Genomic DNA, 11,457 nt, shown 5'->3' with positions numbered 1-11,457 from the left:
GACCATGCTTTCTACTCATTATGACTTACTGCAACAGGTGCTTTGGGGGTGAACAGTAAGCAGGAGAAGAGAGCTAAAGGAGCAATAACAGACAGATGGTCATTACTTTTACGCTCCCTTCGTGTCGCAGCACGGATGCATAAGCGAACTAAATACAATGTCACACTACTGGTCTTCTTTTTTTCTATCACGTAGGCATGCATATTAATTGTATTTGAAATTTCATAGTTCGTGCTGAAGAAACTCTGAAGAAAAATACTAATTAGAAGGCATGATGAAAGAACAAGGATACCGAAGATTTTATTTTTAAAAAAGTAACAGAGTAATCTTGGTCGCTAAAATTTTTCGTTGCCCATCTAATGTGCACGCACTGAAGTCCATTTCTCAGTAGCCCAGTTATACAGGGTGTTTCACTTAACACTTTACACAATTTTTTTAATAGGCTGTTTGAGTTAGAAGAGCGCTTTTTTCGGCATAGGTTTGTCAGCGGTGTATTACATCAGAAAACAGGTAAGACGTGCTAACTAGCGGGCTGGTTAACAAATATTTAATAGTTAAATTTATAGCTATTACTTTTAGGCTCTTTAGTTATTGAGAGGCGTGAAGCTCACCGAAAGTAATATCTATATCAGTTTTTAGAATTTCGAAAGCGCGGTTTGCCTCAAAGTTGTGCACCAAAAAAGAAATGTGGCTATTTTGACGAGTTAAGTGCACTGTAGCGAGAGCTTTGCCTGCAAGCTTTTCGAAAGTTCACGTATTTTGGCGCGATGTAGGCAAACTTTTCTCGCCCACAGCGCCGAGGGTAACCGTGGTTTCTAAATTCTAAAAACTGATATCGATATATTTACGGTGAGCTACACACCTCTCAATAATTAAGGAGGCAAACAGTAATACTTGCAAAGTTAACTATTCAATAATAGTTAACCAGCCCGCTAGTAAGCACATCTTAGCTGATATATGATGTATTACACTGCTGATAATGCTATGCCGAAGAAAGCACTATGCCGAAAAAAAGCACTCAAAAAGCACTCAAAAAGCCTATTTTTAAAAATGGCGTAAAGTCCTAAGTGAATCACCTTGCATACTTGTTCAGCATGTTTTCGTGTTTAAGCTTATAGATAAATATTAAATTGTTAAAACTTACTAAGAAATTGGTAATTATTTCGCAAAAATGTCTTCCTCATCTATTTGCCTATGTTTGAGCTGCTTAAATTTTTCAATTGAGGGTACGAGTGTTTAAAATACTAGGAACGAAAGTATCCAGGATTAACGAGTAAATAAAGATGTTACGACCATTACTAATTCTGTTTTTCTTTTGAGGGATTCAAAACGAACCATTATTTACCTTTTCTGCGTGAAGGCAGGCGGTTAGATGCAGTTTTATAAAATATGTAGACCGCTATACAAAAACGAACGGTGAACGACGAGACTTAACTGGCATGCTCCAGTTCCATGCCGGTGCTTTTAAAAGGAACCTTAGCGAAGTAGGTTGAGCATCGGACCCGAAAATCGGAGGTCGGGGCTTCGGATCTCATCGGCTGCAAGTGCTCGTTTCAACACGAGAGCATTAGCACCCCCATGTCGGAAACAATAGTGCGGCGTCAGCGGATACTGCGGCGACCGCTTGAAGCTTCGCAGCCGGAGCGGCTGGACCAATCTAACGCTCCGGCAATCTAGGCAAGCCACCTAGAACACGGGGCCTTGTGGCGCATCACAACCTGCCAACCGGTCTGTGAGCAATCTGAACACGGTTGCAGGAGGCAGTTAAATTGGCCGCGAGAGAGATACCTGGTCGCTCATGTCCCAACGGTGGCAGCACTTGCCATCGCAAGCCAGCTGCCATTCGTTTAACCGCTTTACCACTGCGCCAGGATTGGTATGAGGATTCCCAGCAACCTGTGAAACCTAAGTAGTGAATGAACGATTCGGCATATATGGCCATTAACCCTTTAACCTTGTTGCCATCAAATCTTCACGCTTTGCGGATTTCCTTCTTTCTTAAGCATGCCTATCTTGACGCCTAAAAATAAAAATGACATAATAACATGCTTGGAAATAGTGCAAGATTGTTCGGTGGCTATCGGCCCACATTGTGAAGAAAAATAAATGGAATGAAAATTAGAGCTTGTTTGAAGGAAGGTTACGGGAAGACAAGAGTTTTAGGCTGAAATTCAAATAGACGGATCTCGGTGTGAAAAGCAATGCTGAGCCTAGAAACTTTAGTTATTACGTTTTTTGGATGAAATATAGAAAGCGGTGTAAAGGTTTCTTTTTTTTTTGCGGAATTCGAAACATATACGCACTATCGTTAGAAAACTGAACGGACAGTCTTAGCGAAGAGCAAACTTCTCCCACAAATTCCAATAAAAGACAAGAGAAAAGATATTTCAATGCATAATTGATTCAGAAAAAATATTGTCAAGAACAAGTAGAAAGAACGTTGCAAATTGTCGGATCACAGTTGCTGCAGAAGGAAAACCAATTTAATTTAAGACTTAAATGTGGTGTCTGGGGAAGTCAAAAACTTCTAACCTGTGGTAGGTTCGTTTAGTTGAACACATTGTGCACTTTAGAAGGGTGCATAAAATTGGGCAGCGGTGTGGAATGAAAGCTTGAGGTCGACAATGAAGGGTCTTAACTCGCTCTTACCAATACAGCAACCTAGCTGCAGCTTATGACGGCAATAATATGTATGCGTGCTCCTGACTTTGTTGCTCTCTCTCTGGCGGCGCTCATTTAGCTCGCTTTGCTTCGAAGGAAGTAAAAAAACACGTCGTTGCAATTTCTAAGAATAGACTGAAGGTGGGGCTTCCTTGTGAAAATCTGGAAAAGTCGGTGCATGTTTGCATGTAACGCATCATCGCAGCGAGTACGCTGTTTCCTTATGCAACTTCCAAATTACAAGTTACAAAATTAGAAGCCTGTGTTACTTGGATTCAGGCGCGTAACACAAGCTGTCGGGCTAGTTAGTATTCGATCATATTTTCAGCAGCGCGAGCACATTCAAGGAAGGAACAGGCGGATATGAAAGAGCGCTGTTAGGCATCGGATCACTAGATGACAGGTGTTAGGCATCGAAGAAGAGTGAGACCAGCTTGACCAGAAGACAGGTGTTATGGTAAGGTGTTTAAAAAATGCTACTTTCATTGAAGCAGCGGTTGCGACGATGACCATTGCAAAGGCACAATTGTGGTCGCCGCTAGGGAAAACACATATGTGCCGGGCCGGGTGGGCCAGGTCAGCCGTGCAATAGTGATGTAGCTGTACCTCACTTCGACATTTACCGTAATGACCAGAGCTAGTCGAGCGGCAGTGAAGCTTGTCTTCCGAAGAAAGGTCAAAGACAGGAGTCACCCCGGTTTCTATAAAAGACTTTACCCTTAGCTGCGTCCGTTGGATGGTTTAGATTAGATTCACTGAGATTTAACTACTCGTGAAATTTGGTCATCAGTTCACCCAGCCTGCAGGTTGTGTCTAAATTAGGCGTATTTTAAGCAATGACCCACTTTCGAGCTAACGAGTTTTAGACGATATTTCCGGGCTGCGCTTAGAGCGTCGCCGCTGATAAATATCCTGCCTCAAGCAGAAACTCAATCAAGATGAGGTCAAGAGGAAAATAGTTTCTGTGTCGTAGCTTTACCGCCTTGACCGGGGCCATAATGACCTGTAATGTCGAGCGCGAAAATAAGCTGGAAAAAAAAAAGAGCGGGGCTTAAATAAAGGCAGCAGAGCTTTATTTCTTCGGAAGTTGAAAGCTATGGGAAACAGAGATTGTAGCTCCTTGTTCCCAGGCAAATGAGGCAGAAACACCGCACATCGGCAGATAATGGAGGTTACTGCGTCTTCATCTTGACCGTTTTTGGAATAAAACTCAAGAAGAAAAAATTACGTTGTGTCCCTGTAGGAATCAGTAGGAAAAGGAAGAAGAAGTCGTTTCGAAAGCACTTTTTTTTTCAGCTGCTATCAATCCAGAGGATTTATAGGTATAGCGTGAGGAAAAAACGCGCCGTAGGTTTTTGGCAAACTCCCTTGGAAAATTTTTTCTTAAGATAATAAAACAGAGCTCTGTCACTCTAACTACATATTATGGCACACTTATATTGCACAAGACTTTCCTCGTGCGCATGAATTTTTAAACACATTTGCTGACAAAACAGTTGCGTCGCACTGCTGCAAAGCACAAGGAAACTCTAGGTGCCTGGACAGTATGAGCAAATATCTTAGAGCTCAATTTCAAACGCTTGCGTAGTAGCTTACAGTTACCTGAAAACTAGGGCACAAAAGTTGCTTTAAATTTATTTTGTCGACGCACTAGTGAAAAATAAAGCTCAGTCGCTACCAGCTCCAATGAACCAGTTAGAGCTTTCAACCCAGTGAGTATCCAGCTGATGGACATCTATGATGAAAGTGATTTTCCAATGGTCTGGTGGCTACTTTTTAGATGTTCTCTCTCGTTGCCTGCCTTGCTATTGTGCGGACCATGAAAATGTTTTCATATCATGACTGCACTGCCTGTGCAATAGATTCTATTATTATGCGCAGCGTACGCCGATAGTTGGTCGCTTTGTAAATAACCTTTGTGCATTGTAGCGACTGAAAGACACAAAGACGGAGAACGATCGCCGCATGCCGACGACGGTGCTGCTGCTGGCGGACCTGCCCGACTTTGCGTCCCTAGCATTGAACTGTTCTCGCCGCCCACCTCTACGTCAAGCCGTGACAATGTAGATGATATTCGTACTTTACATTAAAACGCGATTGGAAGGGCATCGCTGTCCTCGCGGCTTTACATTTCTGGTTCATATACCGAATGAAGTCGCCACTTATCGTCCAATAAAAACAACAGTGCGAGGCAAAGGAAGAAGTGGCCAGCTAAGACCATTTATTTTGATTTGAGCTCTTGCAAACATTAACTGTTCAGTCAAATTGTCTCAGTCGGCAAACAATAAGTGCTTCTAGAGTTCCATCTAGGTCGTAATCCAGGAAAAGCAAAAATCGCTCTCGCGACGGCTGCGTTTTTATGGAGGAAAAACGCTAAGGAGCCCGTGTGCTGTGTGATGTCAGTGCACCTTAAAAATCCCCAGGTGGTTGAAATTATTCCGGAGCCCTCCACTACAGCACCTCTTTCTTCCTTTCTTCTTTCACTCCCTCCTTTATCCCTTTCCTTACGGCACGGTTCAGGTGTCCAACGATATATGAGACATATACTGCGCCATTTCCTTTCCCCAAAAACCAATTATTATATATAAAAATCGCTCTCAGTTACGTCCACACAAAACGTAACCGTCATTTAAGTTCCTTATTGAGAACGAACGAAAGCTGACAAAATAACACCACTAAGCAGCAAATATTTCTTTTGTGATGCTGCGAAGTGGTATTACAAATGGACAGAGCTCTAAAAGCAGAAATATTGCTCCGTCTGGGTGTAAATAGGTGCTCTGAAAAAAAATTAACTGTTCTTAGAGTTATGTGCAGAAAATCGACTGTACTTGCACAAAAAATAGGGAAGAAAGGAAACGTAACGGCAGGATAGACCACTTTGTCCTGTCTTCACGTCTCTTTTCTTCCCTATTTTATTGCGCAAGTATAGTCCAATTAATGCAGAATGAACCAGCTAGTCCAAATGAGAGTACTCAATGTGCATAAAGAACAGCAACTGCAACTCGAGTTCTGTGACAACGACCCTAACCTATTTAAGCCAAACCAAACTACTTTAGCTTTGAACGGTATCGAAATAACTGACGCAGCATTATACCATCGCACATACGGTGATGTATGCCTACACAGGTGCCAGTCTGATCAAAACATGATAGGACATTTCACACCAAGGTACAGTGTTATAGAAAGCGTATAGAACCGTGTAACCAGGACCTGATCCCGACAAGATTGATGGTTCTGTTCTGTACGGAACTCTACTAGCAGTCCAATCGTTCCCTCTGGGCCGTACGGTGGACACCCCGTTAAGAAAAACTATGTCAAAAAAAGAGGAAATTCCCGGGTGATCTAAGGCACCATTTAACGACGCTAGTAGCTCCCCGCATATATGTGGTGTCGAAACTAAACCGCGTCGAAGTTTGTTTTTTTTCCTATACAATAAGCCGGCTGACTGAAATTCGCCTTTGTATAGGAGTTCTTCATTTAAATGTAGCATAGATTTCGGCTTGGATTTCGGCACCAGTGTCTGCGTCAACTTCGCTTTGGTTTCGATATGGTGCTCCGAGGAGATTGCCGAAGATTGCAAATAGAAGCATTGCACGGTGAATAAATTCAGCACAACACGTTGAAAAAACTGCCTTTCTGATGTGCCGGCGGACTGACAGAGGAAGGGTAAGAGCGAAGAACACACTTTTTCGGAGCACTGAGCTGCACAAGGAAGTAAGGACTGAAATGGCAAAGAAAAGATCGTTCTTCGCGCCACGGAATGAATGTGGTCGAAAATAAAACTTCTTTCTCAATTTTCTAATATATTTCTTGTCTTCTGAATAGCTCAACTGCTTTCATGGTGACTTAGTTTAGAACCTAGTTTTCTGACCCTCGAATATGCTTGCGCGAATAATTGCAACATGGCCAATTGATCTATAGGTCATTTTTTTTTACAATGTGCATGACCGCACTAACATAAGAAAGCACAGTGCAGATCTAGTGGAGAATGAAAAAAGATCATCGCTCCTTAAAAGCCATTGAACTTAACACGTAATGGGACAAGTCCTTTACAACACACAGTGGCCGTTTATCTCGACGTTGAAAGGAGGGATTGCCAAGAAGCAGATGATTACGATGTGCAACAATACAGTTTTGGTTCCAACTCAATAGTCTATTAGGAACCAAAGAAAAAGTGAAAAATTAGGTTTCAGTGAACCGAGTAAAGTAGTCGGTTCTTTTTAAAGCGCATTCGTGAGAGGAAATAATGATCACCGTAAGGTTACTATTGTTACATATCCCACAATGGGATTGTTGGAAATACATCAGGCAACTTCTTCATACGGTCGACATAGTAATTTCACGTATTACAATCCTTTTCATATACGCCCCGCCAAGAGTTTTCGCACCAATGTTATGCCGCCCCAATGAAACAAATTATATTTAGATGTCATGAGCACACGAATCTTTAGAGAAAATCGTTTTATAATAAAACTGCTTTTAATGGCACAGCATTATAGTTTTCGTCACACTAGACAACCCCCCCCCCCATCTCTCCGATGTCCGGTGCGAAATTCGCTAAATGGCCGCAAGAGGTCATGTGACCTTGTGATGCCTTTACGACGTGCCCACTGTGGCAAGTCAATTGAATTGAACTGAGTTAGCTGTTGGTGGATACCTGAACCGCGTCGTCAGGAAAGAGATAAAGGAGGGACGGAAAGAATAAAGGAAGAAAAAGGTGCTGTAGTGGAGGGCTCCGGAATAATTTCGTCGACCCGGGAATCTTTAACGTGCACCGACATTGCATAGCACACGGGCGCCTGTGCGTTACGCCTCCATCGAAGCACAGCCGCTGCGGTCGGCAACCTGGTTACTGATTGTAAGCAACTTGCCCACGTGGCATGGCAGGTGGAAAACAACTGATCAACAGTCGAGATAGGTCACGTGGCCTCGGGACATCTAATGCGACATTAGAATTTTCAGGCCAAATCCCCGCCGACGTCCGAGATGTAATTCCTTGAAAGAGAAAGAAAGTGAAGAGAAGGAAATCACTCATGCATGTCCATATATAAGGTAATGAACCAGCCCAAACTGGAAAATCCGGTTGCAACCGGAGTTTTTCGGCAAAAAGCATAAATCGGAGGCGCGGCGGCATAACCGGCAGTCACCGGCTTCTCTCGGAGAAGGGAGGACGTGAGAAGAAGCACTGCGACACAACCACCACACCAGAGCGGGTTCTTTCGTGGTATTTGTTGACGACATCAATCGCAACGTGCATGCCAGCATGATGTTCTCAGATATCCTTCAAGAATTAGTAGGACTCGAGGCGGCAACGCTAAAGAATATAGACACAACGAGTCGCAACACCAGCTTGGACTTGGCATTCCCTAACAAGACCAGTATAGTAGAAGTGAAGTATGCCACCTGCCACTTTAGCGACCACAAAGGAAATGTAGCGGCGCTGCGGTAAAAGGCTGGAGCACCATAGAGAACACCGATGGATGGTTACTTTTATTGACTTTGATCTATTTTTATTTATTTATTTATTTATTTATTTATTTATTTATTTATTTATTTATTTATTTATTTATTTATTTATTTATTTATTTGTGTCAGCTGTAAGGCGGTCACAAGTTCACTTTGGACAAGGGTGAACAATAGTTACAGGGTGAATGCTGACAAATAATCTCAACAAGTGCGCACAGCCACAAGTATAAAGTGTATGCAATCATACCTATATCAATCAACTCGAAACAAGAATTATCAAAACACAGTCGTCTTACTCTGCAGATGCAGGCCGCCAGTGCATCAAGTTGGACCAGTATCCACAATATGCTTGGTTCCAGACAAATGATAATGAAAACCACAGACAAAGTACATGATGGAATAAGAAAAATGACAAGGATTTAGATTTCCTTAAGCAACGAGACAAACCAGTTTCGAATTGGAGTAGATTATCTACATGTAAAAGGTAAAAGCAAGGAAATCTATTGAACTACTTCTCTGGAAAATAAGCATTTAAAAGAGTAGATTCGGGCCGTTATGGGTGTAACCTGATATTTTTGAGAGGTTCTCACAGCACGAGTGGAAAGCTATTTCAAGTAGTAGCCTGTGTTTATGTTGAAGTGATTACTCCACAAGAGATACGACAATTATTTTAGCATGGCGATCTTCCTTCGTTTTGAAAGTGGAGGTAAGTTTAGGTCACGGAGCATATCATTCACTGAATTTCTACATCTGTATTTCGACAACATAAACCTAGCCGCCCTTCTTTGAACTTTTTCAATCCCTGTATGATACGTGAGTATTGTCATCTCACATACAACAAGACACTGAGAAAGACTGCACTGAAAAATGGGTGTACATTAAGTACGTAATTTGAAAAAAAAAACAATGCCAAATGCAAACAAAGTGAGTGTTGAAGATGCGAACATGCAAGCGCGAACATCCCACATTTCTGGCCTGCGGCTGCAGCTGAGAGTCCGAATAGTAACCGGTTAATGTCGCTCTAGTGCAACGAAACCGACACACGAACACTTAATGCAGACAAAAAATAGTCATAGGGCAAAATCTCGAATGTAATCGCATTATCTCAAAACAGTGCTTAGGAGGCGCCGCGAATATTTTGTGAGGAGGTTCTTCTTCAGATTGTACAGGTGGTTGCAGCTGCAGCAAGGCCAACAAGTAGACTGCGACATCTAAAGATAAAGGCAAACAAAGAGAGACCTCAGCATCCACCCAAGCGCAGCCGTATGGCTACAAAGAAAATGTATACAGCTTTCTCGGAAACTTCGCAGTTAAAGAAAAATTCGTCCTAGTCTGGACTTTGAACTTGGGACCAGCGCTCCACTGGAGCAGTCGGTCTACCAAGTGAGCTAACTGAGACAGCATGCTTATGATAGAGCGAGAGCGAATTTAAGTGGTAGCAGTGTTGGGCAAATTTTTATGGGATGCCCCCAAGGTGGAGTAATTTGTAATAAGAGAGCAATTACTCATTGGCATCCACCCAAGCGCAGCCAAATGAAAGCTGTATAGCTTTCCTTTATAGGCGTATGGCTGCGCCTGGGTGGAGGCCAATGAGTAATTGCTCCCTTCATACAAATTTGCACCACCTTGGGGGCTTGCCATAAACATTTGACTAAAGGGAGACCTCGTGTATTAACAGAAGCAAAATGACAGGAGAAGAATAGAAGGTAAAAAAAAACCTTTTAGTGTTTTAGACGGAAAGCTAACTATGTGGTCTGGTTCGTTCTATGGTAGACGTTTTTGGCGGAGCTATTTCCTGTATTTTTTTCGTTTGTTTTTGTTTCATTCCCCATATGGGTTTTGGGTCTTCACTAGACTTTTTTACGTCACATTTATTTCATTGCGAAACGCTTAGAGAGTTATGTGTGGTTGCCCCTAATGCTTCCCACTATATTAGTGTTGTAATGAAGCGGACAACATCTGATACAGAAAATTTCATTTTAGTTTTTTTCTGACGATTAATGACCCCTGCGCGTACTCTACGAAGTAGCAAGTGACAGGCCACATATATAAAGGTGGGGCTGCGGCTATGCTTTGTTACGATACTGATTTTGAAAGACGTCGGGCTTGTCTTCAGCCTTTAGCCTGCGCCACCAACATCTAAGCCATTTCGAGACCTTGTCGGAAGTCGACGCGATTTGTTTCACGGCTCATCTAGCGTGCAGTTCTAGCTACGTCTGCAGCAGGCGCAGAAAAGGGCGCACCCTTTCGGTCGATAAATGGCATGTCAGAGAGCCGGGAGATATGAGAAGAGAAATAATTTTCGGTAACTTTCCGCACTTCTTTTCAGGCTTAACGGGACGAAACGAGCTACAGATCATAATTCAGCAGCAAACGCTTCGGGCTCTAAACCATATCTAAAAGTTATGAACACGCGCATTTTTTCAACAGGAAGTTGTTTAGAAGGAAATTTTTCACACATTGTAAGATTGCATCATACTAATCAATATATGCGCAGATCCCTCCTTGGGACGTTTTTCAGTTTTCCTCTATTTATTGTCTAAGACAACAACCAATTGGTTTTCTATGAAAGACTTAACTACTGCACCTACTAAGCAGGTTCACTGAGGCAAGCTGAACTAAGCAAGTTCAACTTTCTCGGACGCATCAGTTTCAATTGTGAGGCAACTGCGAAATATTGTAAGGAACTGTTACGAACATATTGATGCCAACGGTGTAACCTTAACGACGCGTAACAAAATCTTCCTTTTAAAGTTTTTTCTGCACTCGTACCAAGTAGTTAAGACTCCCACAGAAAACCATTCCACTCTATACCATAACAGTAGTTAAGACTTCCATAGAAAACCAATTAGTTCTCGTTTTTGACAAGAAATACCAGAAAACTACAAACGTCCCAAGGAGAGATCTGCGCATATGTTGATTAGTATGATGCAATCTTAAAATGTGTGAAAAATTTCGTTCTTAACAACATCCTGATGAAAAAATGTGCATGTTCATAAATTCAGAGCATGTTTAGAGCACGAAGAATTTGCTGCTGAACTATGATCCGCAGATCGTTTTGAATCGCCAGCATTCCAATCCCCTGAACGCAAGAGAAACTCTCGATCTGACACCTCCGACAGTGAGGACTACCTGGAACGCTACAAGAACACCACAATGAAGCTTAGAAGAAAACATTTGGCGGCCTCCTTACTTTTGACGATGCCTCTATTTTCGAAATTTGCCGTATTTGTGATCTCGCTCAATACCTCACAGCGATCAATTATCGTTCGCGGTCGGCTTTCTGCAAGTGGATATTTGAAGGAGCCGACCTATTTTATATTTTTCATG

Source organism: Amblyomma americanum, chromosome 4 (genome assembly GCF_052857255.1).
Source record: "Amblyomma americanum isolate KBUSLIRL-KWMA chromosome 4, ASM5285725v1, whole genome shotgun sequence".
In the NCBI taxonomy this organism is placed as follows: domain Eukaryota; kingdom Metazoa; phylum Arthropoda; class Arachnida; order Ixodida; family Ixodidae; genus Amblyomma; species Amblyomma americanum.
Note: the sequence above shows the minus strand (reverse complement) of the source record.